Source organism: Polistes canadensis, unplaced genomic scaffold (genome assembly GCF_001313835.1).
Source record: "Polistes canadensis isolate GaletaPanama2010 unplaced genomic scaffold, ASM131383v1 scaffold_7, whole genome shotgun sequence".
Classification (NCBI taxonomy): Eukaryota; Metazoa; Arthropoda; class Insecta; order Hymenoptera; family Vespidae; genus Polistes; species Polistes canadensis.
The window spans coordinates 1,641,852-1,656,956 of record NW_014569554.1 but is presented as its reverse complement, the minus strand read 5'-3'; the positions used below and the strand labels follow the sequence as shown (position 1 = coordinate 1,656,956).

General features: G+C 32.4%; 1 protein-coding gene across 2 annotated transcripts in view; it reads right to left on the bottom strand.

The window, feature by feature from the left end:
• LOC106790840 overlaps nt 1–15,105 on the bottom strand; it is a 165,261-nt gene that overhangs the window by 74,987 nt on the left and 75,169 nt on the right. For both annotated transcript variants that reach the window (XM_014756047.1, XM_014756062.1), the window contains exon 2: nt 9,151–9,267. The gene's annotated coding sequence lies outside the window, so the exon portion shown is untranslated. The remainder of the gene's footprint in view (nt 1–9,150; nt 9,268–15,105) is intronic.

Sequence of the window (15,105 nt, the reverse complement as noted above, 5' to 3'; positions counted from 1 at the left end):
CATTTTGTCACTTCGACCATCGACCAATCTCGGAATTGACGTTCCTTTTCTGAACAATCCGTACTGGACTTGTGCGTTTTGACGTTCGGTATGAGTTTCCAATGAATATTTCAACAACAAAAAAAAAACAAACAAACAAACAAAAGCGTCAAGGGAGAAAAATAAAAATATAAAATAAAAAAATGCAATATAATAAATATATAAATTAAATGAAAAGGAAAAAAAAACATGAAATAAAATATTATGAAGATAATGGATACGAACACAAAATTGAAGTTGAGCGATAATAGCAGCAGCTGCAGCAGCAGCAGCAGCGTTAGGTAGGCCACAATCAACACAAATCTATAGATTACATTTTTTTCTTCATTGTTCTACAATGAAAAAAGGCAAATAAATTCCAATATAAATACGCTAGAAATCGTTGTATTTCGATATCCATAGAAAGGAAGTAGAGAGAGCGAGGGGGAGGAGGGGGATCAGAGCACTAATATTTTATCCAAGCACACAAACGCTTTGTTTATAATTATTTTTATTTACCGAAATATGTATGCTTTTTAAACATAAACCGAAGTTATGTATTTACGCATTACCGTAACACAAATCTAACATCTACCCACGCACGAAACAATATTCCTATTGTACATCGACCAACTGTTACATTTTAATTTGAAAAAAAAAATAAAAAAAAAAAAAACGAATTAAACTACCTTCCGACACGAGCAAGCCGCGATTTTTTCGTATAAGGATCGATGAAGAAAAAAAAAAAGAAGTACTATTTCTATATAAAATCTATAATATATATATATAAATAAACTCGACGTCCACCTGTCAACGTTTCACGGAAATAAAAAAATCACGAGACATCGAGACGTCGTGAAAAATATCGGCATCGCGATATCTTCTCTCCTTTTTTCTTTTTTTTTTTTTTTTCATTTGCCAACCCTGGGTACGATTCACATTTTAATGGACTTATCTTCGCGATGAGATAAATTAAATTATTAAAATTTCACAAGTTTTCTCTCTTTCTCATAAAATCGTCGCGTCCATCGATTATTCATTTCTATCGAGAATATCGAGTGTCTTGGTAAAAATAGTATATTTACTAACCAAAAGTTTATTTCGATAAATCTAATGATGCGTATAATAAACGACATATTATTTGCGATGGTTAAAAGTGAGAAATATATTAAATAAAATAAAAAAAAGAATAGTATTGTCGCAGTTTGTATAAAACGCAACTTGGTTTTCTTTTTCTTATCTTTTTTTTTTTTTTCTTCTCTCTCTCTCTCTCTCTTTATATCTCAATGAATATAGACGAAGAGAAAAAGAGTGTATGAGAAATAACGAAAGAGAAAGAGAAAGAGAAAGATAAAGAAAGAAAGAATGAGAGAGAAAGAAAGCGAGCGTTTTAATTAAACTATGTATTCTGTGTCCTAGTCAGAATAAATTCAATCTCACCGTTTTATACAGAAGGACCATGACCCACATAGCTTTCGTCGTGCGTTTGTCCCAGCAGCACGCTTTCCATCCACCCCTCTCTTTCACCCTATGAACAATCCAGTCGAGTTATCCTCTTTTATTATTTCCTCGCATTCACGGGACAGCATTTGGTTGATTGGCGTCACGGGATGAAGAAGAGAAGGGTGAATAGTGAAATAGAAGCAACGTGTGCTTCGACGAACACGAAAATACCTAGGCTCGTATACTTTGAAAATTTAGAGAGTATGTTCCTGCATTTTACAAAGCGGAACAACGAAAAAACCTGTTTTAAAGGTATCGAACTGACCTGGCGTTTCCATTGGCTATTCGTCAATGGGATATACGATCTCTTTTCTCCAAATGTGTGTATATATACGAGGAACCCTATGCTATTGGCTATCAAACGACTCTCTCGATTACTTTTCATTGTCTGTAAATGTAAGTTAGTACGTTAGACCAACAAGGTAGTTTATTTTAAACGTTTCCTAGTAGCTCGCGCGTTAACCGTCCACAATGTATTATCTATACCTAGGTGTTTGTTTTTTTCAATGGATATTCTTAAAGAAGGGAGAGAGAGAGAGAGAGAAACTCGTAAATCGAAGATAAACGATGTTTTCGAAGCCACATGTGGGATTACTGGCAGTAATTTGAATCTATTGTTCTATTTATCGTATACGATTGGTAAAACCTGTGGATAAAGTAAATAAAGAAACAAAATTTCGATGTTAATAGAATTTCTTTTAACTAGAATGTGTATCTAAGTTGTGTGATATATTTTTCAAGTAAGAATTGGTAAAACGTGTGGTTATAGAAAAAAAAAAAAAAATAGAAAAACAAAACGTCGGTGTTAAATAAATTTCGAACTGAAATATATCTATGTGTGTGATATATATTTTTTTGAATACGATTGCTAAAACATGTGGATTAAAAAGACAACAAATTTTCTATATTTATAAATTTTTGAATTGTAAAATAAGTCTGTAATAAATTAAATTAAATAATTCGATAGTATTGAATTTTTATTCTATAACAGTATATTATTAATATATATTTAAATAGTGATTTAAATTAAATATGTTTAATTGCACATTGTTTTAATGTAAGAAAAATTAAGAAATATTTGTAAAATTACCGTTCAGACTTCAATCTCGCACGATGCTCACTTTCCTGTATCCTAATGACGATTGCCGTGGTAAACAAAATAATCGAAATATGAGATACAGAAGTAACAAAAACACTATCATATTATCATGTGATTATCAACAATGTTTACCATTTATATACTCGTGTAGACAAATCAATGTAATATACATATTATTATAATAATTCACTTAATGACTTTTTTAAGTTTTAATTAATTAAAAAGGAAAAGAAAAATTTAATCATCATAGGTTTTTAATATTAAATGAATGTTACAATTATTATTACTTTTTATCTTAATTTTTTTTGTTTTAAAAACAGGTCATATAAATTTTGTGCGAATTTTTTTAGTATGAATGAATTTTCTATTCAAATAACACGTCTATTATATCGTGTATAATTATTTTAAAATACATATATACATAAAAGGACTCATATAATATCGTTATATGTTTTAAATACTTAATTAATTAACGTTTCAATTTTCGTTACTTTTTTTTTGTTTTATAACAAAATTTAATACGAATTTTATACGAATTCGTAGAAAAATATTTTGTTAAATCTGTCGAATTTTAAAAATATTATGCTTGATCATCTTTGAATACGTACGTTAGATTACACGTAATGTCTACTACTGAAGCGGTGTATTCCATGATTCATACTACTTTCTTCATGCCAGACGGTTGCGAGAAAACCAAGAGAAAGAGAGAGAGAGAGAGAAAGAGTGAGAGAAAGAGAAGGATGAGCATACACTACGGATTTGTTTATAGCCCATAGACTATATGCTCTCTGCGAATTCGTAGAAACATTAGTACGTAATATATGTGGAATGCTAGAGAACGTTGTACGTTTCGGCTTGACACAAAAAGGGAAAGAGAGAGAGAAAGAGAGAGAGAGAGAGTGAGAGAGAGAGAGAGAGAGAGAGAGGAGGGTAAGCTTGCGCATTTTACGATGGTGTAATGAAACTAGCTAAAGTATCGTCCTGTATTCTTGCGAGGAAACCAACGTTACGCGGGAAAACGTAAATTTCCGTTCGTCTCGCTGATGTTCACCAGGATTTTCTGCTACGAATAAAACTTTACGTTTGTCTTTTTTTTTAAAAAAAGAAAATTTCTATTCTTTCATTGTCAAAGAAAACAAATCATATTAAAAGAAATATTTAATAAATCTATAAATATTTATTTATCCGATCAATCGAACCTCGCGTTCACAAAGGGTCGATTATTTTTCCTTTTATAAATTTGTAGATATATTATTTTCATATTTTTGTATTTTAAACGTAGAGAAAAATGTTCAACGAAAGACGTGGAATTCTTTTTAAAATTGTGTTGCCAGACGAAAGATTAGTTTAGTAAACGTTGTACGAGTTAAACATTCTTTTGTCGTGTAAATTCTTTTCATCTCTTCTGGAAAATATTCGTTGTCGTAATAATTTCTTTGAAAAAAAAAAAAAAAAAGAAAAAACAAAGAAGAAAAAAGAAAAACGAAAAAACACAAGTTGGATTATTTAACACGATATTTTTATATTAAATTCGTTGCATGGATATTTTCATATTTTGTTGTTATCGTCAAAAGGAATTCGAAGTCGCTTTTACAACAACTAATACAAATCTTAATATTAACAAATGCGTATGCAAATAAATCCTAGTATAATTTAATCAAATTCGTTTTGTATTAAATATATCAGACTCGGTTATTTGCGTAAACATTTTCATCGAGTAAGATCTAATTAGTTGATGACAGTGTCGTAGAGTCGTGTGTTGCTTTATACAATTCTGATGGGACTTATAAAGAAAATTAAAAATAAAAAAATAAAAAATAAAAAATAAATAGAGAGTAGGGATATATATGCGAATAAAGAGGATAGGTAAAGTGAGAAAAAAAAAGAAAGTACAAAGGGGGTAAGAGAGTGCAATGGTGGCGAGTTCCTCTCGTTAGTGAACGGCTAGATACAGTCTGCTAAACAGAGAAGACTAACAGAGAAAGATAGAAAGCCTCGGGTCCTCGACCGTTCGACGGCTTTGACGGGGGTAGTTTTTAGCGCCGGTATGAAGCTGTGTGATCTCCGGATCACTGGTTCGGAAATATCGCGTTCGCATGCCGTACCTAACGCGAAACTGAACTTTTGATCCTGAGTCTCCTCCTTCTATGCAGTAACTACTACTATTACTTACCAATACCATCCCCCATCTTTTACATTACACACCCTCGTAACCTTCTCTCTCATCTACCCCTACTACTATTTCTTTCGACTTTACACAAGTTGTCCCGGTCGTCTTAAACGAAATTTACTACCCACCCTTCCTTCTCGTATTCGAGACAGAGAGAGAGAAAGAGAGAGAGAGAGAGAGAGAGTGTTGCAAGGCCCTTTTTTATACACATACTTATCCCTCCTCCGATTTCACAGGCTTTGAACGTGAAATAAACTAAAAGTAAAAAAGCTACCCCCTCCCCTATCCCTATCCCTCCTTTTTGCCTATACGTTTCGTATTAGTCTGCTTTTTTCTTTTCTCTCTTAAATCTATTCTTTTTCTTTTCATTTCGTATAGGAAAAATAAATGTAAAAGAATGGAGAGCAATTTTTATTTCGTTCGAAATAAAAGCAATTTCGATAATCAGCTTATTCAGGTTTTGTATTTGGTATAGAACTCGGTGGAATTTCTCGCGGTTATCTTTGAAGCACGGACTATATCTTTTTTTCTTTTTTTTTTTTTTTCTATACAAACGCACCAATCGAAAGTTTCGGTTAAAGATTATTAGTATTGTATCAACTATGTTCCCTTTGTACTATCCAACGGTAGTATTCTTTCCCCGTACGTTCAACTATGACTGACCTCTCGATACAAATATTTTCACGCGACCTTTTATTTCTACTCGTACGAGATAATGAAGTTTCGAAAGAATAGCTCTTTCGGATCGTACGTGCAAAATAAAAGAGATGCCTTCTTCTCCGGCTCGTTCAAACGTTTTAACGAAACGTTTTTTGTGATAGTACTCTTCCGAAAGAATTGATTCATAACGATTTTAAAAACGAAACGAAACGAAACGTTTCTATTTTTCTCGAATTTTCAAAGGAAAGCACGATCCTAATCGATGTCATCAAAAAAAAAAAATACAAAAAAGAAAAAAAAAAAAGGGAAAAATATTTGCCTTTAATCGACAATCCGTAGTAGAATTTTGAATACAAAAAAGAAAATATTATTTGTTCCTAATCGAACGTCGTCAAATAATATAAAATATTTTTTCTTAACTCGACAAAAAAATCCCGTCTAAGTTAGAAACGATATTTGCATTTCTTATCAGTGTCGTCAAAAAAAAAAATAAAAATAAAATTCTTTCTTTTAAACCTACAATCCTGGGGATTGAAAAGAAGACCAAAAAAAAAGTGTGTTTGATCCTAATCAATGTAGTATAAAGACGTAACAATCTTTGCCAATGGCATTAAATTTAATCAAGACGAAAGAGGATAAAGAAGAAAAAAAGAGGTAAAGGGGGGTGGGTGGGGAACGAAATCCCAAGGAGCCGTAAATTTTATATTCGATCGTCTCTTTGAATTACCTTTCGCTTGCTCGATCGACTCTTAGGTACGTATTTGCATAAGGAAGATGCATCGTCTTGTTCTCGACTTTTCTTTTTATGTTCTTTGAACCACCACGTTTTGTATCTTCATAATACTGAAAATATATGCTTCGTTTCTTTCAATATTATCCTTTTTTATCTTGTTTCTTCTCGATATCACTACTTGGTAAACAACATCACTTTTTAGATGCTCATCGTTGTTATCAGAGTTTTCTGGAAATTTACCGCAAAAAAAAATAGGAACAAAGAGAGAGAGAGAGAGAGAGAGAGAGAAAGAGAAAGAGATATAATATATTTTCCAGAAGTATAGGAAAATCGGAAATGTTCGGTAAAAGTCGAGGATCATGTCGAGTCCTAAAAGTTTCTCGTGACTGGAGAATATCAGGATTCTCCAGAATTTCGAAAACTCCAATTACGTTTCGTTACTAACTCTCGTTGTATACGACCCTTGTTTCGAAGAGTTTTATTTTACAAATATTTTTCTATCTGACTATATAAAATAAATACAATTTTATAATAAAACTTCCCCCGGAAGGAATAATAATATTGCATCAAATTATTAGACATTTAATTGTATTATGAAATAAGTATGAAAAACTATGGTTCAAAATTAAATGTTTAATACTCAAAGTTAGATACACGAAACGTAATTTGAATTTTCGAAAATCCGATCGGGAAAGATATTTTTTCAGTATCTCGCTAATTTTCAAACCCAAGCTCGTAGTAATCAACGTAATAAGATTTCTAACATGCTGCAAGCGAAATATATTGTTGTTTTTATGGAAAGAAAAAGAGAAAGAAAAAAAAAAAACAAAGAAGAAGAAGAAGAAGAAGTATAAAGTAGAAAGCCAATAGTAGCTCGAAATTAAACGAATTGCTAGAAAAGCGGCCAGGATAACGAGGGAATTGCATTAGAGTATCGTCCAATGAATGCTTCGTACAACCAAAGGATACAACCCGTGAGTTCGATTCTTTCACTCTCATTAATAATTATCCTTTGTTACTCTTGTCTTACTTTTTTTTCTCTTTGACCGTGGGACCGAACGAACAAACGAACGAACGAACGAACGTACGTACGAACGAACGAACGAAAATTACGAAAAAACATTTAATGCTCTCGTGAGATTTTTCTACCTCTTCTTCTTTCTTTATTTGTTTTTCCTTTTATTTTCATTTCATGTTTTTTCCTTTCTTGTTTTCTTCACGTTATTACGAGTCGTATGTATATAACAGATCAATCGCTAATAAAGAAAATGCCGTATCGTTAATCATCAAACGAATTGCAATATTTTCTCTACGAATGAGAAATAAAATGGAGGAAAAAAAGAAAAAAGAAAAGGAAAAATAAAGATGAAAAAAGTAAGAATGGAAGAAAGGAAACAATTCGTCATAGAAAATCATAAATGAGAGTTTTTCGTTTCCATCATTGCGGTCATTTATTTTCTAAATGAACGTAACGACTTCGTCAATCCGATTTAAAAACTACCTAACATGTCGTTAATTATAGTTTGTCCAGAGAAAAGGAAAAATCACGCAACGATTGTAATACTTTATCGGAAAATGTCGTAGAGTGGTTTTATCGATAAATAAGTATAAATGCAACTATTTTATTCTCTCTCTCTCTCTCTCTCTCTCTCTCTCTCTCTCTCTCTCTCTCTCTCCTTTTCTCTCTCTTTCTCTTTCGTTGTGTATGAAACAAACCGAGCGAAAATAATTCTTAATACATGAAAGGTATTATTTAAACGAATAAATTCAATTTTCACGTTATTGTCAACCAATATCGAATGTTAGTTAAGCTGAGGGAACACCTCGAGGATTGAGCAAAAAAAAGAAAAAAAAAGTCAAGAGTATTATAAACGATTGGTATGAACGATTGAAATATTATTCCTCGAATAAAAATAAGAAGAGGATTACAAGAAAAAAGAAAAAAATAACAAAAAAAGACATTCATTTTAATCCAGCGAATAAAAAGCAAAAAAGAAACTTCGTACAATAACGACGTGTATTAATCCTTCAATCCGTTGTCTGTTCGCACCGATACCGTAAAACGATATTTTAATTTGTCTCATTTTTATCATTGTCTGTTTCTTCTTTTTTTATTCTTAAATAAGATTCATTTCTCTATCACGAATATATAAAGTTTCCACTAATAATAATAATAATAATAGTAATAATAATAATAATAATAATAATAATGTTAGGTGTGAAAGAAAAGGAGAAGACAACAGGGGTACGGTGAAGGGATATGACGAGTCGAACACGGCGTGTCCTTCACTAATTACGGCGGTTGTTTTTCGAGTTATGATGAAGAGTAGCACCTGATATTTCATGACAATAGATTGTAGCTTTAGATTGTAGATACTCACCATTCTATCTCATTTCAAAATAATTCTACCTAAATCGGTTAATATTAGTGTTAAGCGTTATTGATTAAGTCAACATTATTATACCTTCTTTAATATTTTTTCTCAAATTAAATAAAATAAATCTTACAATAATAATAATAATAATAATAATAATAAAAAGAAATCAAGGCTTCTCTTCTATATCTAAGATCTACCGAAAACGATTATTTTCTCTTCGTAAATTTCAACGGTCCGCTGTCATTGACTGGCTTGAAATACTTTGAAAGCCTTTCACCCGAGTCTCTCATTTTTTTTTCTTTTAATGTTTTTTTTTTTTTTTCTTTTTTTTACCGAACCTCAAAAAGTGGACATTAATCAATGGACGAGAAGGACGTTGTCGTTGTCGTCGTCGTCGTCGTCCTCGTCTGGGTTGTCATGGCACATTGTCGTCGATGGCCAGAACGATGTCACCCTCGAGAATGAATTACCTCGGTGTAAGAAAATACGAAGAGAGAGAGAGAGAGAGAGAAAAAAAAACGAACAACAACAACAAGAAGGAAGAAAAAAAATATATATATATATAGGAGCACACAAATTAATAGCATACCTCTTCCGATATAGCAGCTTATCTTAAGGAATGTTCGTAACTCGTTTTCCTTTTCGTCGTGTCATCTTGAATAATTTTCCTTTTCTAAACGACTTTTATTATCACTTCGATGTATATCTGTAACAATGAGAGAATAATGAAAAATTAATTCGTACAAAAAAAAAAGAAAAAACAAATAAAAATAAAATGAAGAAACATTTGTCTATATATAATATTTTAAAACGAGAGAAAAATGAAGATACGCGTTGGGCAAAATTTAGTCATAATCTTTTTCAACCATCTACTATATGAATTTTTCATGAAATGGAAAATTTGCACAAGTTCATTTTACCTTATATACGTCGAAAATGATGCTTTTTGATCGGTCGTTTAACTTTATGCAATATATTCAACGTAAATATTTATAATAAACAAAGTTTTCGCGAAATACATCGTTTGTTCCTTGTACTCTTATTCCAAACGAAAATCCATTGCTTTTGGTTACGTGCTTTTCTTCCGTTGGTCCAAATAGAACAAAATAGAAAGAAAGAAAGAGAGAGAGAGAGAGAGAGAGAGAGAGAGATAAAGAGAGTCTACTATTTTAGTAACCCTAGCATGCTACGGTGCTTCCTACGAGAGAACATATTATGTACATGTACGTGTACGCATGTACATATACACACACATGTCGTTGGTTTACCGGTATGTAATCGAGAACCGTGACCTGTAAAACAACGAGTATACCATAGATCGTCATTATCTCGTGGCTGGACAAACGCCGGAGGTAACGTAGCAAGATGTAAAGAAAAGAAGAAAAAAGGAAAAAGAAATAAAGAGAGAGAGAGAGAAAAAAAGAAAAAAAAAAAACCACCATTCGTATATGTCCCGTACTGAACTGCTTTTCAGAAATATCCTAAATGGCGGTGAACTATGTAGAGATATGAAAAGCCGTTACTTTCATCGAGATACATTCGTAACTTATAAATACCTTTGCCCATAATAACCCTATAAGCAACATTTCGTAATATCCGTTTCCTTTGAATTAGCCATTTCGCAGTACGCAACCAACGACCTCCTTTCCGGCCCCCCTTCTTCTTCCTCTATCATTTATCCTATCCTTTTTATTTCCCTCTAATCCCCCTGCCCCCCCTTCCCACCCGATAAAATCGAAGGCGTTCGATCAGAAAAAACTTATACGGAATCAGCGAACACTCGCAAATATTTTTCATCGAAAATAATTCGACGAATAATATTTTGTTAAATAATATCATTATTAATTTGATATAAAAGAAAATAAAAAGAACTATACGGGTCGTGCGATTGGTAACTTGAATTTAGTGCAATATTATTTTTTTAGATGGCATTTATTTACGATGAAAAAAATTGGATAGAAATAAATATGAGAAGAAATCAAAGATAAAAGCTGTAAAAGGAGAGTAATATAGGAAAATAATTTTCAAGCCGTTGTGTGTCAAACATTTTTCCATTGTTATCAAACGAAATGGAAAAAGAGTAACGAACAATGCATTTGTGTGTGCAATCGATCGATGACATTTCTTCTAGCAGTACTCTTCATCCGTAGTGAACGCATAATTGTAATCTCGTCTCATTCATTTTTTTTTTTTTCTTTTCTTTTTTCTCGACATCGATGATGATACAAAGCAATGGCGACTCCGAGGTCATGCTCGAGTTCGCATAAGCGAGCAACGCGTTGTTAGCGAGAAAAGAGAAGCAAGCTCTCTTCTTCTCTACTCGGCTGAAGGATACTTTATCAAGTGTATATTATCATTAAGAGCAATACTGTCGACCCTTTTTTCTCTCTCTTTTACTTTCAGAAAATATGAATAGGTACTGAAACGTTACCTATTCCCATTTGACCCGACTCATCGACCTCACCACCCCGATCGACCTTCTTTACCGTTCACAGTATTTCTATTAAATTCATTCTCTACAATTTAATCTTATTAAACTTCCTACAAGTATGACATTTAAAGTAGGTTACGGGATACTTTATAAATTAAATCACTAAATAAATGTTAACGGTATTATATTATTGTACGTTTTGTCCAATTATTGATTCATTCCTATCATCTTATCTTTCTCGAATATACTTTATATAATATTTGTATTCGGTGTAATTATGATACACAATGGATTATAAAGTTAAAAAAAATATTACTATTTATATTATATATATATAATAAATTATAACATCAGTCAATTGTCACGATTATCACGACATTTTTTCATAACATTCATTATCATTAATATACAATCAACAAAATGTGTATAATTAAATTTAGAAAATTTCTTTCAACATACAAACATAGTTATAAAAGTATACGAATAATATTTAAATGATACTGAATACGATAAGATTCAGTAGTAGATACCGATGTTTAAATTTAACCATATACATGAACACGTAGAACACGTCTTTGTACATTTGAACAATTTTCAAGAAAATCTCTTTTACCGTACGTGTCTCATGGGGTGAAGGAGGGGAGGAGGGGGGGGGAGGGGAGGAAAAAGCGTGAGTCTATTCGTGTCTGTGTATATCTCGAAAATCGATAAAGATCATTCTACTTCTTTTCCTCATCTTGTTGTACCTACCGCCGAAGGAGTAGCGTGAATGCCATTCTAAAAGGAGCCCAAACAAGAGAGAATGTATGAAAATACGAAAAGCCATGTTAGTTTTGTGTCAACGAGCGCGAACGAAAAAGGCACGTACTGCGTGACATATTCCTTCGAAAGTCGGAATCTAGCAATTTCTACTAAGAATTACCTTATTTTCCTTCTAGTCATCCAAACCCCCTTCCGCTAACCCTCCTCCCCCTCTCAACTCTTCCTTTCCCTATTCTCACCCTGGGCCACGTTTCAAAGAAATTTCTGCAAAAATAAAGTGCCAGCTTGTCTTCTATCTACTCTACACTTTTTCTCTTATATATGTGCCCGTGTGTGTGTGTGTGGGTGTGTGTGTATGTGCGTACGCGTGTCTTTATCTTTCTATCTCTCTTACACACATATATACACATATATACACTATCAATATCATTCTCTTTCTGTACCATTCTTTATGCTTCTTTTTTCTTTTTTTCGCACGAACTGAAACGCGGAAATAAAGAATAGAAAAGAGAGAGAGAGAGAGAGAGAGAAATCGTGAAAGTAAGACGAACGTCGAGAACCCGTGAAATCTCTTCCGTATCAACGGACTCTTTTCCATCTCCTAGGACACGGGTTGAACTCGTGAATACGAGTCCGAGGTAGTCGTTTGACTTCTTCAGTTCGACTTTTATGCTTGGCAAATTTTACGTAGACGAGTCAGCGCACGATTTTATGAGAATCCTGACGGTATATAGTTGTTACGATGAGAGAGAGAGAGAGGAGCACGATGTTTTCTAAAAATTTATTTTTATCAGGATATAGAGAGAGAGAGTATGTATGATGTGTAGTCGTGTAAATAATGATTTCGAAATGTTTTCGTTAGGAACATTTGTTCAAGGTGTAAGTAATATAGTCAAAAATTATTATCGCGAAATTGAAACGAAGTATAATAATAATCAACTAGACAAAAGTTCGTTTTTTTTTTTTTTTAAAAAGAAAAAAAACAAGACGTTTAAACCTCTTGAAAGTAGAAAATTACAAGAGGTTGTCCCAAAGGAAACTTTCACCCAAGTCTTTCGCAACGAACGACGTTTATCCAATATATCTACGAAGAAAACTCACATCGACACCATGACCAAGCTTTCCCTCTCTATGAAAAACGAAGGGAAGGAAGGGATTCCTCTCGTTTCAATGTCTTCCATCGTTTATCTTGACAGTTCTCCTGTAACGTAGGAGAGTTGGTATCTATTACTCTTCGGGAAAAGGTAAGCTAGTAGTTCGGTTTACTTTTTTGTTGTTGCTTTTGCCAATAGTTAAACGTCTAAACATCTTTCGAGTAACTCACCGGGGATAGGTTTATGTATCGATCGAAACTAATGCTCGAGGAAAAATTCGATCGGCACACGGTTCGTTTATTCGTGTCTTTCGCACATAGAGAACTCTGTAATTCATTCGACGTGATAGTCTTTGTTTTCTCAGACAAGAAACGTCTGCTCTGACATTCGATCTATTTCCTACAATCTAACCACTCGATCAGGATTTCTCTTTCTAATTCGTGCTCGACGATTAATCGATACGAATTTCCGAATAAAGAAAATCCCTATCTTTTTTATTAATCATAAAAATTGTTTGTTTTTTTCTTTATCTAAAATAATTAATATTATATAATATCAAATCGTATATATGTTACCGTCAAAGCCGGAAATCAGTAATTGCTAGTAATTCCTCGGCATTACTATGAATGCAAAGAGCCTTCTGACGAAGTCGGAAATAAGACATTTTGGAGAGTTTTTTCTAGGCATCGAATAATACTTTGATATCAAATAGAATAACAAATTACTATTTAAACAACGTTGAAAAGAATATATTCTCAGACACAGACACACGCAGCCATACGATCACACAATATCACAGATTGCAATGCTGTAAATTGTACAACTTTGCTATTTCTTTGAAAAGTTTTGGTCAATATTTTTTATACTGAAAGCGAATAGATTTTAATAAAACTTATATTAAATTAAAGTACACTCTTTTATCTACGCGAAGAATACCATATCGAGTTATAAATTTAGCATGTAGAGTTCATAAAATGTCAGAGAATGCAATGCTGCAAATTGTGTATCTTTGCAATTTCTTTGAAAAGTTTTGGTAAATATTTTTTATACTAAAAACGAATAGATTTTAATGAAACGTATATTAAATTAAAGTACACTCTTTTGTCTACGCGCAGAATACCTTACCGAGTTATAAATCAATCTGAAAAAGTTTATAAAATGGCAAAGAATGTGATCCTGCAAATTTTTCCTACTTTGCCATCTCTTTGAAAAGTTTCGGCAAATATTTTTTATCATGTTTTGTAGTTTAAATAATAAAGAAAAAGAACTCTAACGTTACGTAATATTAACATTTCACAATTGTAAGCGATCCCGATGAAGAATTAAATTAACTTAATTCCTAGATAAAATAATTATCCAGTGTGTTCTGAGAGAAACCAAATGTTTACGCGTAATAAATAGTAGACAAAATTTTCATTAACAAAAAAAAAAAAAAGAAAATATGAAAAATAAGATAAAAGAAAGAAATGCATATTCGTGTTCTCGGTGATTGGACAAAGTTTCCGAAAGTCTGTTCAAACATGTCATTTTCTTTGTCTAACACTCGGTACAAACATAGAACTGACTACCATGATCACAGGGAAACTTAGACTGAGTAAGTCTAGGAAGTTCGATCGACAAGATGTTCCTGTCTATTCACGAACGAGTGAACGAAGGAACGAACAACGTGTAGCTTGGACATATTCGCTCTGTTGCTCGGTCCTCGTTTGGGTAACTAATTTAACCATGTAAATACAATATTGACTTACCGACCAGACCCATGGGATCGTATGAAGCTCTTATCCCAAAGTCCTTTCATTCATAGCTCTATCAATTTCGTACAACTATCCGACTATCTTCACTTTAAACTGTAAAACAACAACATTTTTCCTACAACCCCCCCCCCTAACCCCTCTCTCTTTCTTTTTCTTTCCTATCTGCTTTACCACATTCTTCGACGAATTTTCAAATATTTCTAATAACACGTTTGAAGGTAATTCCATTTTTACTCTTTCAATTTTATTAACCGTATCTATTTATCAACACACTTCGGCTGAGTATTAAATAATATTATATTTCAATATTTTTCACAAGAGAAAAAATTGTTAAACATATTTTTAATTTAATTTTTCATTTAACCAAAATAATTCGTATCTTTCATAATTTGTTTTGTTTCGATTTAACAATCAATGTTGCTTTTATTAGAATATATTGTAAAATGTGAAATAAAATTTGATCGTTAAATGTTCATAAAAAATAATAGAATAAATTTTCGTAT